The following is a 17618-nucleotide window of genomic DNA, read 5'->3' on the forward strand; positions in this document are numbered from 1 at the left end:
TTAGGTGTGGACAGTATGTTGACTGTCAGATTACATTCCAGAGCCCTGCGAAGCGTCTGCATTGATCAGGGATGGAGGGAATCAGGATACCCAAATGCCCCTTTGGAACAGACCCGAGAGTTCTTTTCCAAATCTGGAAACGGAGGCACAGAGAGAAACTATTGGCCCTGGGGCGTTCAGAATAAGGAAGGGACCCGACTCTTATGAGTTCTCCCACTTTCTTCATTCCTAACTTCTGAAGCTACCGCAAAAAGTCCCTGAGGCGGCTGACTGCTCCCTTCCCTTCTGCGTTCTTCCGGGTTTGGTCCCTCAAGCCGCTACACTGCCTCTTTGTAGCCCGGTCTATGTAGTCGCTGAGCTGCCGTCCGGTCGAAAGTAACTGAACCTAAGTCTCTGTCTCCTGCTTCGGTCCAGCTACCTCCGACCAGCGGAAGAGACAATCTTCACTTCTCCCACCCGCGATCCTCGGCTCAGTGCTGCGAAGCCTTTGGCTGAGATCCGAGACCCCCCACTCTCATTCCCTCTGAGGAAAAATCTGTGCTACTCTCCTCGGTGGGAGCATCTCCATTCCCAAGCTAGGTCTTGGTGCCTCCGAGGCGTCTTGGCCAAGGAGTCCCCTATCAATCTCTGCGCTGCAGCCGGGACACGGCAGGCACTTGCCCCGCGGCGCCTGAGAGCCGGTGGAGAAAGCTCTGCTTGCCGGGTTGTAGCTGATCATCCCGGCAGTTGTCAAAAAGGGGACTTTTTTGGCTCATCCTTGCTTGTTGCCCTTGTCCGTGCTTTGACAGCCCTTGTGGCGACTGGGGAACAGACTGACTGTGGGCCCAGGCTCCGTGCAGAAGATATAATGCAGCCCCTCAGAAAACCGAATGAGCTGCCCTCAAGGGTCTTTTTAAGCCCTTAGCAAGGTCTAGGGATCAAGAAGGGAACCAAACTGTGCCTTCTTTGGGCTTGAAGGCCAAGGGTTTTCCTTTCAGCCTTCTCTGTATTTGAGGCTGGGGGCAAGAGTAGGGTAGCGGGGCCTTCGAACAGGGTTGCGGCCTTTCCACCCTTAAATGTTTGACCCTGAGTGCTTGAGTTGCTCCTGCTGGAGAAAAGGGCAAGAGTCGGAGACCCTTGAAGGGAGTTTCAAGGCTCAATGCAACTTGCCAGACTTGGGAATTGTGTTTGTTGAACTGAAATGTACAGGAGCGGGAGTGTGTGTATGTGTGTGTGTGTGTGCCGCGTTCGTGTGTTTGGGGATGGGTGTTCCTTTGAGCCTTTGGGGGGTACATTCTTGACAAAGCTTTCCCCCACCCCACCCCCACCCAGTGCCTTGGCTGACCCCAGTTTCCCCCTAGTCTACGAATGAAGTTAATCACCACCCCCGCCCACGCCACGGGGTCTCGCGCCCCCTGCCAGCAGGCTCCAGATGCACTAAGAGACTGGTCCAAACAAGCCCAGGGCAGCGTAACGCTGAGCTCTGATTGGCTACCTTTGGCTCCTCCCCTCATCCCGCGTTTGGCCTAAGAGCACGGTGCAGCTTCACCAGCGCCGGGTAGGCGCTCCGGTGCGCGCCGAGGACACTTCCTCGGGCGCACGGATCTCTCCGATTCTGCCTTTGGGGCGGCTAGATTGCTGCTCCATCGGCCTGCCTGCCCCTTACCTGCAGATGGCACATGAACTTTTCTTCTTTCTGCACACCGTTGTCGTCGGAGTCGTCGAGATCGTCGTGGCGCTCATGTGATGGCTTTCGTCCGTTTAGAGTAGTGTAGTTAGTTAGGGGCCTTCGAAGAAGAAAGAAGACGCGATTAGCGCAGAGATGCTGGAGGTGGTCAGTTACTATGCTAGAGTCAGAGAATAGGAACAAAACCAGCCAAACCTAGCCGGGGGGCGCACGGTCGCCCACAGGAGGTCGACTCGCCGGCGCTTTCCATCGCGCCGAGCTCCCTCCGTCCCTCTCGCCCTCCGCTGAGGCGCGAGATTGCGGCGCGCAGCGCAGCGCAGCGCACTGACTGCCGCGGGCTCCGCTGGGCGATTGCAGCCGAGTCCGTTTCTCGTCTAGCTGCCGCCGCGGCGACCGCTGCCTTGTCTTCCTCCCGGACGCTAGTGGTAAGTTGGAGCCCCGGGCGACATTGCTAGCCGAGACCCTAATGATTTAGGCGGGGGATGGGTGGGGAGCGGGGACAGGTCCCGGATGGTTGCAGCTTGCGGGACCGCACTGGCCGGGGCGGGGGGTGGGGAGGGACTCTGAACGCGCAGATCGCAAGGAGACTGGGGTCTCTGGAAGGAGACAGGAGCTTAGGTGGGGAGCCGCTGGGACTCCAAATGAAGGCGCTGGGCGGAGGCGAGGGTCTGGAGAACCCTGCGCGGGGGAAGCCAAGAAAGAAATGGAAGGCGGGGGTGGGGTCTCAAGAAGTGAGGGGAGGGGAGGAGAGAGATTGAACGCGGGTGTCTCTGGGCGAGGGTCGGACTGAGGAAGGTGCTACTGAGTTGGGGGATACGAATGAGCCACATTCTTAAGAAATCGGACCGGGGCCAAGTGGGTTGGGTCTCGGAGCTTGGGACAGTGGGATCAGAGGGGGGCTAAGGACCTCTGGTATGTTTTCATTGAAACCGACCCTAATTTTTGGTGGGTCTCAATGAACACCCGTAACTCTGAAAGATACACACTGCGGATCTGTGTCTTGGTCTAACAGCTGTTGGCTGAATTTGAACAGTGCTGCTGATGGTCACGTAAGTTTAAGAGGGGAGTATAAGCGCACCCAGCGAGTCTTTTTATTAGCCTACCTAAGTCATTTGGTGACAGTTTTATATTTTGAAAAGGATTGCAGAAAAGTCTCCAGCGCTGCCTCTTATTCCGGTTCCTTTGCTCAGTTTAACCTGACAGCAGTCTTAACAGCGTACCTCGGAATTGCTAAACATGAAAACAGGTTGCCGTTCCTGATGCCACATAAAGTTCGTCGCTGCAAAACGTGTCTGTGTGTCTGTTCATTTACTGCGCCGTGCCCTTTGCCTTTTGCCTCCTGTTGGGTAGTATGTGATTGAGGTGACAACACTGTGCATTGTGTTGGAGACCCCCGCATTTTAAGCGACACTGCTCCCCAACTCAATTTTGGCCGACGACATTCAGCATTTAGAGGATGTCTAATTTGGTTGAGAATCATTGCCAGTACCTGTCAGCTTCTTCATTAATATTTACCAGTACAAGCCCCATCCAAGGAAGCCTAGGATCACTGAGCCGCTAAGTGCATATGGCCCTACCACATACATACATTTTAGGTAGGCTAACCGAGGGAAGCTCACTCTAGGGTGAAATCAAATTGAGCTCAAATGATTGGGGTGTGGGGAGATGCTGCGCAGTGAATAATCTCTGAGCTCCCCAGTTCCCAGACATTTGTGACCTCACATACACAATGGTGAAAAATGACAACAGGGACTGGGGCTGTAGCCCAGTGGCAGAGCACTTGCCTAGCATGTGTGAGGCACTGGATTTGATCCTTAGCACTGCATAAAAAATAATAATAATAATAATAATAAAATAAAATAATTTTAAAAATGACAACTGGGTTCCAGAGTTTAAATTTTTCATTAAGAAGTTTACTTATATGCCAGCCATTCTGGTAATCAAAATACAAATGCAATGGAAAGGAGGTATTACTGGACTTGGCTACATATTTGTAGACAATGATAAAGGCCAACTGACATGCCCCACAGGAAATGATTTCTACCATGGTCATTGCATCTCTTTTGCAGTATTTAAATCACACTGAATATTGCCCATTTGGAAGTGTATACTTTCCTTGGCACCTCACCGTTTGGAAACCATCCATCTACAACTCCCCACCCCATTGGTAAGGGGAATTGATTTTTTTCTGTTTTGTGAAGGTAGGTTATTGGTATTTAATTTTATTTTCACTCCCCAAATATGTTCTTCTGGTCCTCTTGGGAAGGGAAGAAAATATTTGTTTCACCCGCATGATTTCTTTCCTGATAGCGTCTGTCATCTGCAGCAACAAGCCCAACGCAAGTCCTGAAATTCGGAAGGTGGATATGGCTTGTGATTGCAATGTCAAGGTAGGACTTGGGGTGCTTAAGCCAACACTGACAGTGTTGTTCTATCTGCATTAAGTAGAAGGGGTTAATAACCCTTCCTATGCTTTCTTGAGAGGCTTATCTCCATCTAGAGTTGTCATGGATGACAGCAATGACTTTTTCAGAAAATAACATGACAGGTTTTGGTGCAGTATGAATTCAAGGTGAGAAATGATATTTTTGTGAATCTCTTAGGTGCCAGGCATAGATTCAGGAGCATTACATATATATCTTATTTCATATAGTCTTTGTATCAGCATGTGAACAGGAAGATGGTATCTTCCATTTTACTGGTAGCGTTGGATTTTCCCCTCCATTTCTCAAAGGCAAAAGAAGAAGAAATATTTCTTTGTGCTTGTAAGGCTACCCAAGAAGAATGCATTTATTTCTTTAACAGTAAAAATAATATCTAAAAAGCCTGTGCCAGGGGTGTAGCTGTGGTAGAGCACTTGCCAAGCATGCACAAGGCCCTGGGTTCCATTCCCAGGACCACTAAAACAAATAAACAAAGAACTTAGCAGCTATCATATGCAGAGCTGCATGCTAGATGTCACTGCAAAATATGAAAAAAAAGAGAAAGGTTTAATTATGGCTCATTAACTGCCAAGGTAGCCATGAGCAAACTAGGAACACTTGACCATAAATCGGGGTTAATCAGATATTGTAATATAAAAATTAATAGTAATATAATGTATTGACTCCACTTGATTGTTGTGAAACAGATGAGTATAAAGCACTTCAGAAATTTTTAAATTATTGCACAAAGCAATATTTTGTATTAGATTATTAATTTGTCAGTATTCCAGAATACCTGTTATTTTGTCTACATACTGTTCTATTGGATCTGAGAAAGAAATCACCAGTAATCTGACACTCATCAAAACATTTTAAGAAGAATTCTTCATATACTGAGTGCATTGCTGCAAAATAGCCCAGCAATCACCATTTTAGACAAATAACATTGAAACCAACCAAGGTGCTAAACTGCACCTTAACCAGTTGCTGGGAGGTTTAATATTTTACAGCTTACCTTCACCGACTCATTGGCAATCATTTCTGACATTTTAATGCATGGATGACGTAGTAAAAGCAGGATTTCAAATAAGATGCCAGGAGAGGAATCAATTCTGTTTTCGTCTCCCTCTACCCAGCATCTCTACTTCATCCTTCTCTTAATATCTCCTTTCAGCTATGGCTAAGACTGTGCCATCTGTTGTTTCCTATGACATTTGCTTGTCACAGCACTGTACTTGTAGCTGGTATTAGATTCTATCGGTCTTGAAAATTAGAGTTAACCTGATTTATAGATGACCGCTTACATGGCCTAAGCCTTTTGGTCCCCAAACCTGACATCCTTTTGGCTTTCTGTGGCACTTGAAATTCTACATTCAAGAATTTCCTTCTTTAATTTCAGTCGTTGTCTCCTTTAAATACAGATACCCCTTAGAGGAGTAACATATTGTTGCTATTGCCTATTAACAACTAAGCATAAAAGTATTGGCTACTCTCAGAAGCCTTTAGAACTGCATTGTCCCATAAAACAACAACAGCCACATGTGGGTAAATTTAAATTTCAGGAAATTTACAAATTCGGTTCCTCCCTCTCACAGACCACACTTCAGCTAGTGACTACTTATTGAGCAGGGTAGACACAGATCATCTTCATCACCGCAGAACATTCCACTGGACAACAGTGTACTAGAAAGCACAGACCCTCAGCTTTTTAACTGAACGTTTTCTCCACCTCCTTGCCATAACCGAAACCTGGTTTTCTCCACTGAAGTTTTCCTGCTTCCTGACATTTCTTCCAAATGGAGTTAACTCTTACCCCTTTCTCTCCCTACTTCACGACTCTTACTACTCCTTCTTATTTGTGAAGGCTTAGAGTGTTGACTGAAACTATTTTCTTTTTTTCTCTTTAACTTCCGAGGCACTGGAATGTATCTGTTACTTTTATTCAAATAATTCTCTATTGAAGCATATGCCATTCCAACATCATTTTCTTGTTTCAGTTGTCTACACCTTCATGAAATTTTTGACACCTATCTCTTTCTCTGAAGACTTTGGTATCTGGAAAAATTGCCAAATCATGGTCTAACCTCATAATTCCTTGACCTCTTCCTTTCCATTGTTCTCAGTTTCAAGCCCACAACCACATCTTTTAAGTGCACCAATTTTTAAGCTTTTATGTGCAGAAATATTACTGTCAGATTATGATTCTCAGTATCTCTACCTCCCCCTCCTCTTCCCTTGTACCTGCTCCTTAAGCCCATCAAGACTTCTGGAGCCCTTCTAAAAGCTTCTAGTAACAATACCCTCTCTTGGCTTCACTTCCTGTTTTTCTCAGTCTGACCCTTATTTCAGTCGTGTCATTGTTGCAGATCATCACCCAGAATGCAGACTTCTCAATGCCCTACTGCCTCTAATTTATGACTCCCCACTTTGGAGTTAAAGTGCCCTATTTGTTACTTTGATTGCTAAATATTAGTGGAGAAAAACTGACACTACACACTGTTGTCTCCAGTCCCAGCTGGACTGCTCAGCATCCTTTTTGCTCTTGGTCAGTTCCTTTTCCTATGTTCCTAGACTTATATTCCACACTTCTTTTCTCAGTTTCTCAATTACACTCCCATATCTGCTACTCTCAGCAATCTTCTTGCACACTTCACAGAGAAAATAGGAAGTAAGGAGGTGTATCAGGTAAAATGTTTCCAACTGCTTAATTTAACCAAGTGTACTTATGCTCGAGTTTAGAGAACTTACAGTCATATCCTAAATTGTTGATAGACCTGGTTAGTATTCCCATAATTGTATGTGGAAAATCCATCTTTAGGCCTTTGAGGGAAGAGAAAAACCAATTCAACTGTAATAATTCAGTCAAAATTTCATCATGTCATTGCAAGGAAATACACACCAGGGATTTCTAAGTATTCGCTTCAAGACACTCATATTCATTTTTACTACAAAATGACAACCATCAGGAATTTGAAGCAAAAGACCTAATGCTATCACTCCTATCTTTCTGATACTCTAACTTAAGACTCTAAATACATATTAAAATGTATATCCAATGCTAAGAAGAAAATAAGATGGTTACTTTATAGTTCTACAAATGATAATCTCATTAATACATTTCAGAAAGCTAGTTATTAAAATAAGCAAGCTTTCCTTCTGACTAATTGACCACTCAATGCCCTCATGAGACTGTTCCCCATTTTATCCCAAACCACCTCCTAATATGAAAGTTTCTTTGGGCCTACAGAAAAGGTTCGAAAGTGTAGACATGATCGACAATGGCCATTTTGTCTGCTAAACATGTTTTTCATTATTCAGGACTGTCAGAACAAGATATCCTCTGGTGAACAACAAAGGAAATACATTTCTGATCAAAGGAGTGAACAGTAGAGAAAGCAGAGTGGAGAAAGTGAGCTCAAGGCATCTCGGGGGCAACCTATACTAGTGTACTAGTTAGTTCGCAGAGCCTGGGAAGAAAGGTGAGGAGTGAGTATGAGCTACAGAAGATGAAGTAGCTTGATTAGGAGCGAGGCAAAGAGGATGAGCATTTGGAGTTGAATTTCAGTGTTAATGGCAATAAGAAAATAAAATGTGAAAACCAAGCATCACTAAAGCCAAAGTCAATGTCAACTAATGTCTAGATTAGAATAGCACTGAAATAATTGATAAGGGTTTTCTTTATCATTTCATTTTTATAAAAATTGATTTCTTCATTAAAGTCATTAGTAAATGCCAAAGAGTAAGTGTCACATGGTCACATCTTTTTGTGGGACTTTTTTTTTGGGAGGGTGGGTACCAGGGATTGAACTCAGGGGTACTCAACCACTGAGCCACATCCCCAGCCCTACTTTGTACTTTATTTAAAGACAGGGTCTCACTGAGTTGGTTAGCACCTTGCTTTTGCTGAGGCTGGCTTTTTGTGTTTTTCGTTTGTTTGTTTTTTGGTACTAGGAATTGAACTGAGGGGCACTTAACCACTGAGCCTCATTCCCAGCCCTTTTTTATATTTTATTTAGAGACAGGGTCTTGCTGAGTTGCTTAGGGCCTTGCTAAGTTGCCGAGGCTGGCTTTGAACTCATGATCCTCCCGCCTCAGCCTCCTGAGCTGCTGGGATTACAGGCGTGCACCACCAAGCCCAGCTTGTAAGTGTATCTTAAACTCACCTATCTTCCATTTTTGGCTCAGGAATAGAAACTCACGAAGTACAGCTTTTTTCAAGTACATCTTCCTATAATCAAGGCAAGAAGACTTGCCCAAGTCAGCAAGTATTTAAAGAATAAGACAGGAATGAAAGATAATAATAACCATTTTTAATTGAAAATTACTATAAGATACCTATTTCTAAGGGATTTGCTTGTACTTACTCACATATACCCCATGAGAAAGTAATACGATTATCCAGTTTGCAGATGGGGGAATGGAGGCATATAAGAAGGTTGAATAACCTGCTTAAGTTAAATGAACAAGGTCAAGCCCGAAAGCGTGTAGTTTTGATTCCAGAGGGCTTGCTGTGAAGCAATAAACTCTCTTGTCTCTGTTTAGGAATTGGCTAATTTTTCTTTCATACTATAACTGCTAGTCTTTGGACAGAACAGATTTGCATGTGAATGTGAGGATATTATTACTGACAATGTCCATTAATCCTTAACATGATGCTTGGCAAGGCAATATGATAGACATGCGACATTTCCTCTGGAGTTTCAGCTGTCAATAAAAAAAAAATAGAGCAAATGAGATAGTATTGTTAATGCTGGAGGGACAAGAAGTTGAATGAAGCTCAAGGCAAGTTATTCTATAAAGACAAAATTAGGGAAGTAATATATAGAAAGATGAGTGGACAGGGCACAGGGTACTACAGTCAGTTGGACTCATAAGTGTGTGTGGTTTGTACTGATTGTGTCACCACAAAAGCCAGTCATATCTCTGTTCATTTATATGAGGTTGCCCACTTGAAATTCAGACAGGAAAATTGAAGTCCTAAAAGTCTGAGACTGGAGTGACAAAAGGTTCATTAAAAATTACTTATCTTGCGTCAGGTCTGAAGTACTGTCTGATCCCACTTGCCATGTATGACCTTTCCATAGGGCAATCAAGAAAAATAATTTGATAACTCATTTGGAAAATAGGTACTGTAAAAAGTTACTGACAGTTTTTCGGTTTACTGATCTGAACCCATGTACAGAATACAATACTCTAAAATTCATGCAGGATAAAAAGAACATACTTAGGAAAAAATCTGTAAGCTTATTTTAGTTGATTACTTCTATTTATTACCTCAATTTTTAAATGACATGATTTATGATTTGTGATTCTAAAATACTTTATTGCTATAAATGCTGGGGTGAGATAAGAATATTCAGTACTTTTATAACTGAGGTATATAGCTCACCCTTCCAAATGTCCCTAAAATATACCTGATCTTCAAGGTCTGGTTGAAGCTCCAACACCTGTACAGAGCTTTTGCTGACTAACCCACATATATGGCAAACTCCTTTCCCATAGTAGGTAATCAATGAATAAATCTTGATTGATTGAATTGTCACTCTTAGGAATTAAGTCCCAATGCTTACAGGTGAAGATGAAGGAAGACCTAAAGTACAATTTTTTGTACACTTGTACATTCAAAGCATCAAACAGAATTACAGATTATCTGAAATCATTTCAGGTGACCTTTCTGAACGTATTCTAGGGAAATTAAGAAATTACAAATCTTTCCAGGTGTGGTGGCACACATCTGTAATCCCAGCAATTTGGGAGCCTGAGGCAGGAAGATCCCAAGTTCAAAGCCAGCCTCAGCAACTTAGTGAGACCCTATCTCAAAATAAAACAATTTTAAAAAGAGCTGGGGATGTGGCTCAGTGATAAAGCACTCCTAGTTCAATCCCCAGTGCCAGAATTAAAAAAAAAAAAAAAAAATAGGAAATTGCAAATCTTAGTTTAGCTGAAGCTTAACCCTAGCATAGTGAGTTTTATTTTCCATTTCACAGTGAAAATGATCTGTATGGTTGTATATGCACACATAGACATATATATACCCATACATGAATACATGAGAGACCATTCTATTGGCTACATACTGTCTGTGAAGATACGATCAATGTTTAGGATTGGTTCTATATTCTGCACATTTTGGTTTCATAATCTCTTTGTTTTTTTTTTTTCTTTTTTTTTTTTTTCACACCAGATATTTTATTAGGTGGACGACTGATGTCCGCTCAGGGCTGGGAAGAAAGAAAAGAGAACATCTCTTTGTTATTTGACCTTTTACTAGTAAATTCAAATGTCTATACTCGTGGTATGGGTTAATGGCTCAGCATGAAGCAAAACTTTTTCTTTTTAAAATAATTCCAAAATGCCTTTTCAACAAACAAATGTGTAAAAAAAAAAAAAAGAGCTTTATTGCCTTGCTTTTATAATTTTATAAGAAATTAGAAGTTACTATTAATTGCTTTGAAGGATAAGATGATGAATCTGCTAGGTTTTTATAATTTTTTTTTTGAGCCATATCGCCAGCCCATTTTTGTATTTTATTTAGGGACAGGGTGTCACTGAGTTGGTTATGACCTCACTAATTTGCTGAGGCTGGCTTTGAACTTGTGATCCTCCTGCCTCAGCCTCCGGAGTTGCTGGGATTATAGGTATTCACCACCACTCCGGGCTGGGTTTTGTAATCTTAAACTGTTAAAATTAATTTTGTGCTTTGTAGTTTGCAGATAGATTGTTTTACCATATTTTGGTTAGTCATTGACTCCCGGAGGTTTAATAGGCCTATGTCTTATGTTTACTTTTTTTTTTTTTCTTTTTCTTTTTCCTGGTACTGGGGATTGAATCCAGGGGCCCTCTATCACAGAGTTATATACCCAGCCCCTTTTTATATTATTTGAGACAAGGTCTTGCTAATTTGTTTAGGGCCTCACTAAATTGCTGAAGTTGGCCTTGAACTTGCAATCCTCCTGCCTGAGCCTCCTTAGATGCTGGGAAGACAGGCAGGTACCACCACACCTGGCTCATTTAGTACAACTGTCCATCCCATATTTGAACTCTACACAGCCCTCATTTCTACCACAATGCACAAATAATGTTACCCAACTGTCAAGCAGAGCATCTATAGAGTTAATAGTAATGAGATGCCAAAGTAGCTGTCAAATACTAAGATGAAATAAAGGGACTATAAGGTGGGTTATGGAGTAAAGATCTTCAGGTGATGGGAGACATTGGAAAATAACTACTGCAAATTCTTGTGCTTAATTCAGGGGAAAATTACCATTTTATTGGAGGGAGAAAGGAAAAAAGGTATTGTGAAAACTACAAAGTCAAGAAGTAATGCTTAAAATTCAAATCTGTTATGATTTTTTATGTACAGACAGGGTAAAAAATCGACTAGCTATCTAGTAACACTCACACACATAAGAACACCAGTATTTCAATTTCAAATTTGAAGGAAAATATTGCTTGCACCATTTACCTGGCACTAAGCCTGTCTTTTATGACCCATTATGTTAAAAACTTCATGTTATGCCAATTCCTATAATATAGAAGCTTGAAGAAGAGTAACTACATATAACATGTAGAGAATCCCAAGTTTCTTGATTTTGCTCAGATTTTCCTATATAGATGCATTTTTGTGAGTCATCCTAATGTCTATTTTATATCATCTATTAACTCAATTTTCTACTTTATATATTTTTATTTGTATTTGTTCATTTGTTTTATTATTAAGGGGTGTTTAACCACTGAGCTACAATATCCAGCTCTTTTTATTTTTTATTTTAAGATAGGTTCTCATTAAATCACTTAGGGCCTTGCTAAATTGCTGAACCTGGTATTGAAATTGCCATCCTTCTGTCTCAGCCTCCTGAGCCACTGGGATTATAGATATATGCCACCGTGCCTGATTTTATATGTTTTTAAAATTTTTGCTCTTTTCTATCATAATTTTTTTCAGTGTAACAGCTATTCTTACATTTTCGTTTCTTCTTTTTTCCTCTCATTTATCTTATTTTCTAACAAAGGTCATGTACAGCTGGAAATGTTTAATAAATCACAGAACATCCTTACCAATATATCTACTTTTTATACCATAATGAAATCTACATTTGTAGATATTTTAGAGTTTTTAGTTTTTATATATCTTTCTCATTTTTCCTTTCAAAGAATGATTTTCAGTTAATTGGGGCCAGTGTTATTACATTGACTTAACGAATGAGAAAACTAAGGGTAAGAAAGACTAAATATCTTACCCATGGTCACACAGATAATTCTGTAACCAGATTCAAACAAACTCACATTTTCTCATTCAACATTCCATACTATTTCCAGTATTTCTCCCTTCCCTTCATATCATGAATATTTAATTCACAGAACTTTAGATGCTCACATATAAATACACAATTAACAAATTATGGGCTGGGTTGTAGCTCAGTGGTAGAGTGCTTGCCTAACATGGGCCTGGTTTCCGTCCCCAGCACTGCAAACAAAAAACAAAGAAAAAAAGTTTTAGTAGATGGATGTGTAAGAGAGAGAGACAGAAATATTATTCTAGGATGATTTTTAAAAACATGTTTATTTTTCTACAGAGGAGTAGATATTCATTTGCATATGATCGAGCCTTAAATAAAATAGACTGATTGATAAGCCTATGACTTTGATGAAAACCTTTAAAAATAATCTAAATCACTTTCTGTAGAATAACTGGAAGACTAGTTATCCAGTTGTACTTTAGTGGAGCAAGATTTCTTAAAAATCAGTTAAGCCCTGTTTGATTTCCCTTTCAAATTTTCCAAGAGTGCTTCAACATGATTTTTTTTCTCCTTACTTTTATAACTATTAGGCTTACCTCTGTTTACTGTGATATCCAGAGTCCAGAAAACAGGTGGTAACTTCCATGCTTCAAAATATTTTCCAATATCTTTCCTTTAAAATAACACTGTGTGTATGGATAAAGTAGCAATGTTTGTATTAAATACAAGTATTGGAAAAAAATCCCCACCCCCAGAAGAAAACTCTAGTTAGTATAGAGTAGTCCTATTCTTTGCTTAAAAAACTGATAAAATTGAATTATTTTATCCTGAAGTCAACTTTCATGAAGAATTTTAAATGGGAATTCATTAATATCTTACTGAATATCAGTGTTAACTCTTACTTTATGATTGAGCATCTTGATTAGAAATTATCTTATTCTTTTAATATACTCAGATTTAATTGGGTACATAGACTATTATTTTATAAAGGCCTCAGAAAATATCCATCTAGCAGCCTTTAATTACATTTCATATGATCTTTTTTGCCCCTGCCTTGGAACCTGTCTTTATGAGTATTCGATTTCCTGATATTGTATTCAGAACTCCTTTGAGCCTTTAGGGGGGTGACCCCAGATTATAGAAAGGAGAAAAGGAAAGGTTATTTATAGCTTGTTCATGACTCCTATCAGAGTTCCCTTTTGATTTCTAATTATTTCCCTGAAAATAATATCTAGATCCCTTATCTCCATTTTTAATGAATTTAAAGCCGTACCATTTGTGTTGGTATAAAATAATTTCAAAGAAATTATTCAAAAACTGTCTGCAGCCAGATCTTAACCCATAGCACTCAAGCCTGCTTTTGATCTATCTGAGTAGTCATATAGATTTATATCATCATCATCATCATCACCATTGAAGAAATAGTTTGAAGTTTAATTATACCTCACATTGTAAAAGCATGGCAGAGAAGATAGCATTTCTTCTTAGAGTAACAGAACTGTCAACCCAGGATTTAATGAGCGTTTCCTGTATTGTATGATTCCTACCATTGAGGAGCTTGTATTCTATTTGGGAAGAGAAAATATATTGACATACTGCAAAAATCCAGACATTATATAATGAAGTACCAAATTGTGTGCCATATACAAATGAAGAAAGAGAAACAATTAAAGGAATCTTTTTTGGAATAGATAGAAACTGACCTGGAGTCTGAGGACAAGTAGGATTTAGACTGACACAGAAGAAGGGCAACATTTCAAAAAGCTGTGGGACTTTCATGTTTCACAGTGTGAGAAAAGGTAAATTAGGAACTAGTTAATGGGGGTAAGAGAATGACCTTTGATTTAGCTATATTTAAGATAATGGTGAGACGTACAAAATTAGATGTTCTTTGGATAGCTGAAAATATGATATTTTATCTCTGGGGTTAGGTCATCTGTGATGGTAAAATAAATTTGGAGCAATTCAGGCTATGCTGATTTAGCTAAATTTCAAACCTTTGCAAGGAAGAGAAGGTTATGGAGAGAAGAGAACTGAGGTCCAAAGATGAAGCATTAATTATGTAAAGCTTTGGGGAATATTTAAGGATTGCATTTGTTTCCGAACGTTCAAAATGAACCCTTTCTCTGTGTTTTCCCTAACTTTATAAATTATTACATTTGATGTCTGTTAAGGTTCTGCTCTGTGCAAGACATTTGACTGGGTACTTCAGAGCCTGCCAGAAGAGGAAACAATGCGTAGTTCTTATATTCAGTGGTCTGGAATCTGGTTAGTACCTCAAGATCTAGTCTATGAGCTCTACATAAAAACTTTGAAAGAAGATTCACTTAATTTAGAGAAAATTCAGGGAGTAGATTAAAAAAACCAAAAAGACATTGAATGTAAAGAAAATACTGTTCCTGTTCCAGAGCCCAAAGAAGGAACATAAATTTGAATCAACTCTCTTAGGTGCAATTTTCACTATCACCTGTAAACATTTAGTGACCAAATCTCCTTTTTACTTACAGAGATTTTCAGATGGAAAAGACTTTTGTAAAAAGTAATAAAAAGAGAATATTTCCATAAGTCTGGACTCATTTGTGCTCAATCCTATTCTTTTGCTCATAACTATATTTTTAAACATCAGCTACCAGGAATTGACCACCTTCTGTGTGTCCAGCAATGCATTAGGTTACTTGAGCAATGTAAACAGAAATAATAAAGTTGCTACATGCAGGAGTCATGTGAATTCTTTATTAATAAGCCCTTAGTTATCTGAATTATACCTTAATTTCTGGTATAGGTAGGTAAATAGTGAAGCTATAAGTTAGACTCCCTGATAAAATCAATTATCTGAATACCATGTGACTGTTAATTCCCAATACCAGAAAAAGCCATTTGTTTTTATTCAATTATTTTACGAGTATTAGCAAAGTTCTTTAATTCATAAATGTACTGATAATGTTATGAAAACAATAATAACTAAAATATACTGATTGCATTCATAAGTGACTTAATATTATTTATGTTTTAAAGAAAACTAAATTGAGGTTTAGAGAGAGGCTCTGACTCACTTCCGGTCACACAACCAATTATCGGTAAAGCTACAGAAAGAGCCCAAATCTCACTCCAAAGTCGGGTTCTTTTCCACCATGGTCCACTGCCTCTTGAAGGCTATGTGGCATATTAAATGAAAGCTTTTAAAATTTTGACTGTCCTTGAGCATCATGTCATGCTTAATAAATTCAGAATGAACAGAAAGTGCATTTGCATTCTTGGCTTTGAAAATTAGAAAGTTAGTACAAGTGTTTAAATACTTTCAAGATTATGACTTTTATTCTTACTGACATATAGGTAGACAATATATATGGTGTGCGTGTGTGTGTGTGTTCACAACAGGAAAGGGAAAGCACATAAAAGATAAAAAAAAAAAAAGTATTTTTGAGTTTTAAATTAGATGACTGACCAGCTGACAGTCTGTGTGCACTTATTTATGTTAGCTTTTATTTCCTAATTTGTTTGAGCAACTGAAGTCTGAAACAGCTCAAGGCTAGATGCTTCCTTTCTATAAATTACATCTCTTAAAATGTACAAGTGCAAGCATGAGTCACTAGCTACAGAATTCCAGCTTTAATCCATTATGTCATTTTTATAAGGAAACCAGTGACCTTCAAGTGATTTTAAGGACAATGACTGAACTACAGAGTATATGAAAAATGAAATCATAATACAAGCAATCAAATGAGCTCAATGGGATGATCTCAAAGGTAAAAGACAAAGGTGCATTTTACAGAATGAAATCTGTTTATTTCTGTTACTCTTCTTCCATTATTCATTTGAATGTGTGCCTTGCACATACCAGATTGGTTTGAAACTAAATTGGAACATTCACCTATCTTCCAATCGAATTTTAAATAATTCACTTTAATTCAGGTGTGCACAAGAAGAAACAGTGCTGAGAAGGAAAATACATAGCCCAAGATCATCTTCAAAGTATGTTTTGATCAGTGGTTTAAAGTTTCTGTTTATTCGACCTTAGGACCAAACTTTTAAATTGTAGTATTACTGAAATTGTTTTTTGTGTTCACTGTTTGATCTAGTAAATACAGAGCAGAATCTCTGAGGTAAGAGGAGGTTCAGGGAAGAAATCACGGGCATTTCTAATAAAAAAACAAGAAGAAAAGGGGAAGGAATTAACAGATATTGAGTCCCTACCCTAGACTGCATTTGGCAGGTTCTATACATAACTTCATGTAATTCTTACAACTATAAGAAATAGGAAATGGAGACAGAGATTAAATCATACTCCCAAACACAACAGCTAAGAAGCTGAGCCAGGATTCAAATCCAGTTTTCTGACTACAAGGGTGGTGTATACTTTTTTCATGGTACTCTGATTAACAGCCTTAAGTTTCAAAAATATGGCAAATAGTCATACACAAAACACACTTTTAGTATAACATTTACTTAGTCCTTGACGCTGTTTTCAAAGCACTAAGTGGAAGACAAATCAATACATTCACTTCTACATGTCAAAAATATGTATATTTTCAAAGATCCTAGTTCATTTCTAAAAGTGAGTCAAAAGCCATTTTCTAGTAGAAATAAGGATGAAAAGTGTGCAAAGTTTATATAATAATAATTGGCAATCAAACAGGAAAATGGAAGAAATGAATCAATATTTTTTTTAAAAGGCCAGGGAGATTCACTCCAAGTTCCCCAAAATCACATTTCCTAGGAAAGAAAAACCAAGGTATAACAGGAAATATTTTGACTGCATAGTCTGTGAAATTCCTCTACCTTTATTTTTTGTAACATAATAATTCTATCTTAATCAAGTTTCCTGTATAATAGTCATATATTTTCATAATTTAACAAGTTCTAATCTAAGCATGGCACCTGCATTTTAAATGCAAAGCATATTAGAGTCAAATTTAAAAGCCCCCTATTATGTATTTTCCTAACTTTTAAAATGTTTTCTTCTGCTATATAACTTCTTAGTAATAATATATTTTGCATTGAATTTTTCCTGTGATTTTTACAGTAAAGTTTGTCATTTTAAATTGAGTAAATACTAAGATTCAATGATTTTTAATAAAAATAATGCATATCAAACAACTCCACCGATATCTGAGTATTTTAAGAATCTATTTTCAAATACTATTCAGAGCAAAAGCTTATAGAGTATTCAGAAACTGTCACTCGTTTTTTTACTCCATTCTGAATCCATTAGCTTTAACTTTTTAAAAATGGAAATCACTAGTTGTATATATGCCAGTCTAATTTTAATAAAAGGAAAGTTGAGAGGGA

At 39.0% G+C, this 17618-nt stretch overlaps 1 protein-coding gene across 1 annotated transcript in view; it reads left to right on the plus strand.

The window, feature by feature from the left end:
* The first annotated feature begins 1548 nt into the window (after nucleotides 1-1548).
* Htr2c (5-hydroxytryptamine receptor 2C) overlaps nucleotides 1549-17618 on the plus strand; it is a 249819-nt gene continuing 233749 nt past the window's right edge. The window contains exon 1 of the mRNA XM_047536800.1: nucleotides 1549-2091. The gene's annotated coding sequence lies outside the window, so the exon portion shown is untranslated. The remainder of the gene's footprint in view (nucleotides 2092-17618) is intronic.

The sequence above is a fragment of the Sciurus carolinensis genome, chromosome X, assembly GCF_902686445.1.
Source record: "Sciurus carolinensis chromosome X, mSciCar1.2, whole genome shotgun sequence".
Lineage (NCBI taxonomy): Eukaryota > Metazoa > Chordata > Mammalia > Rodentia > Sciuridae > Sciurus > Sciurus carolinensis.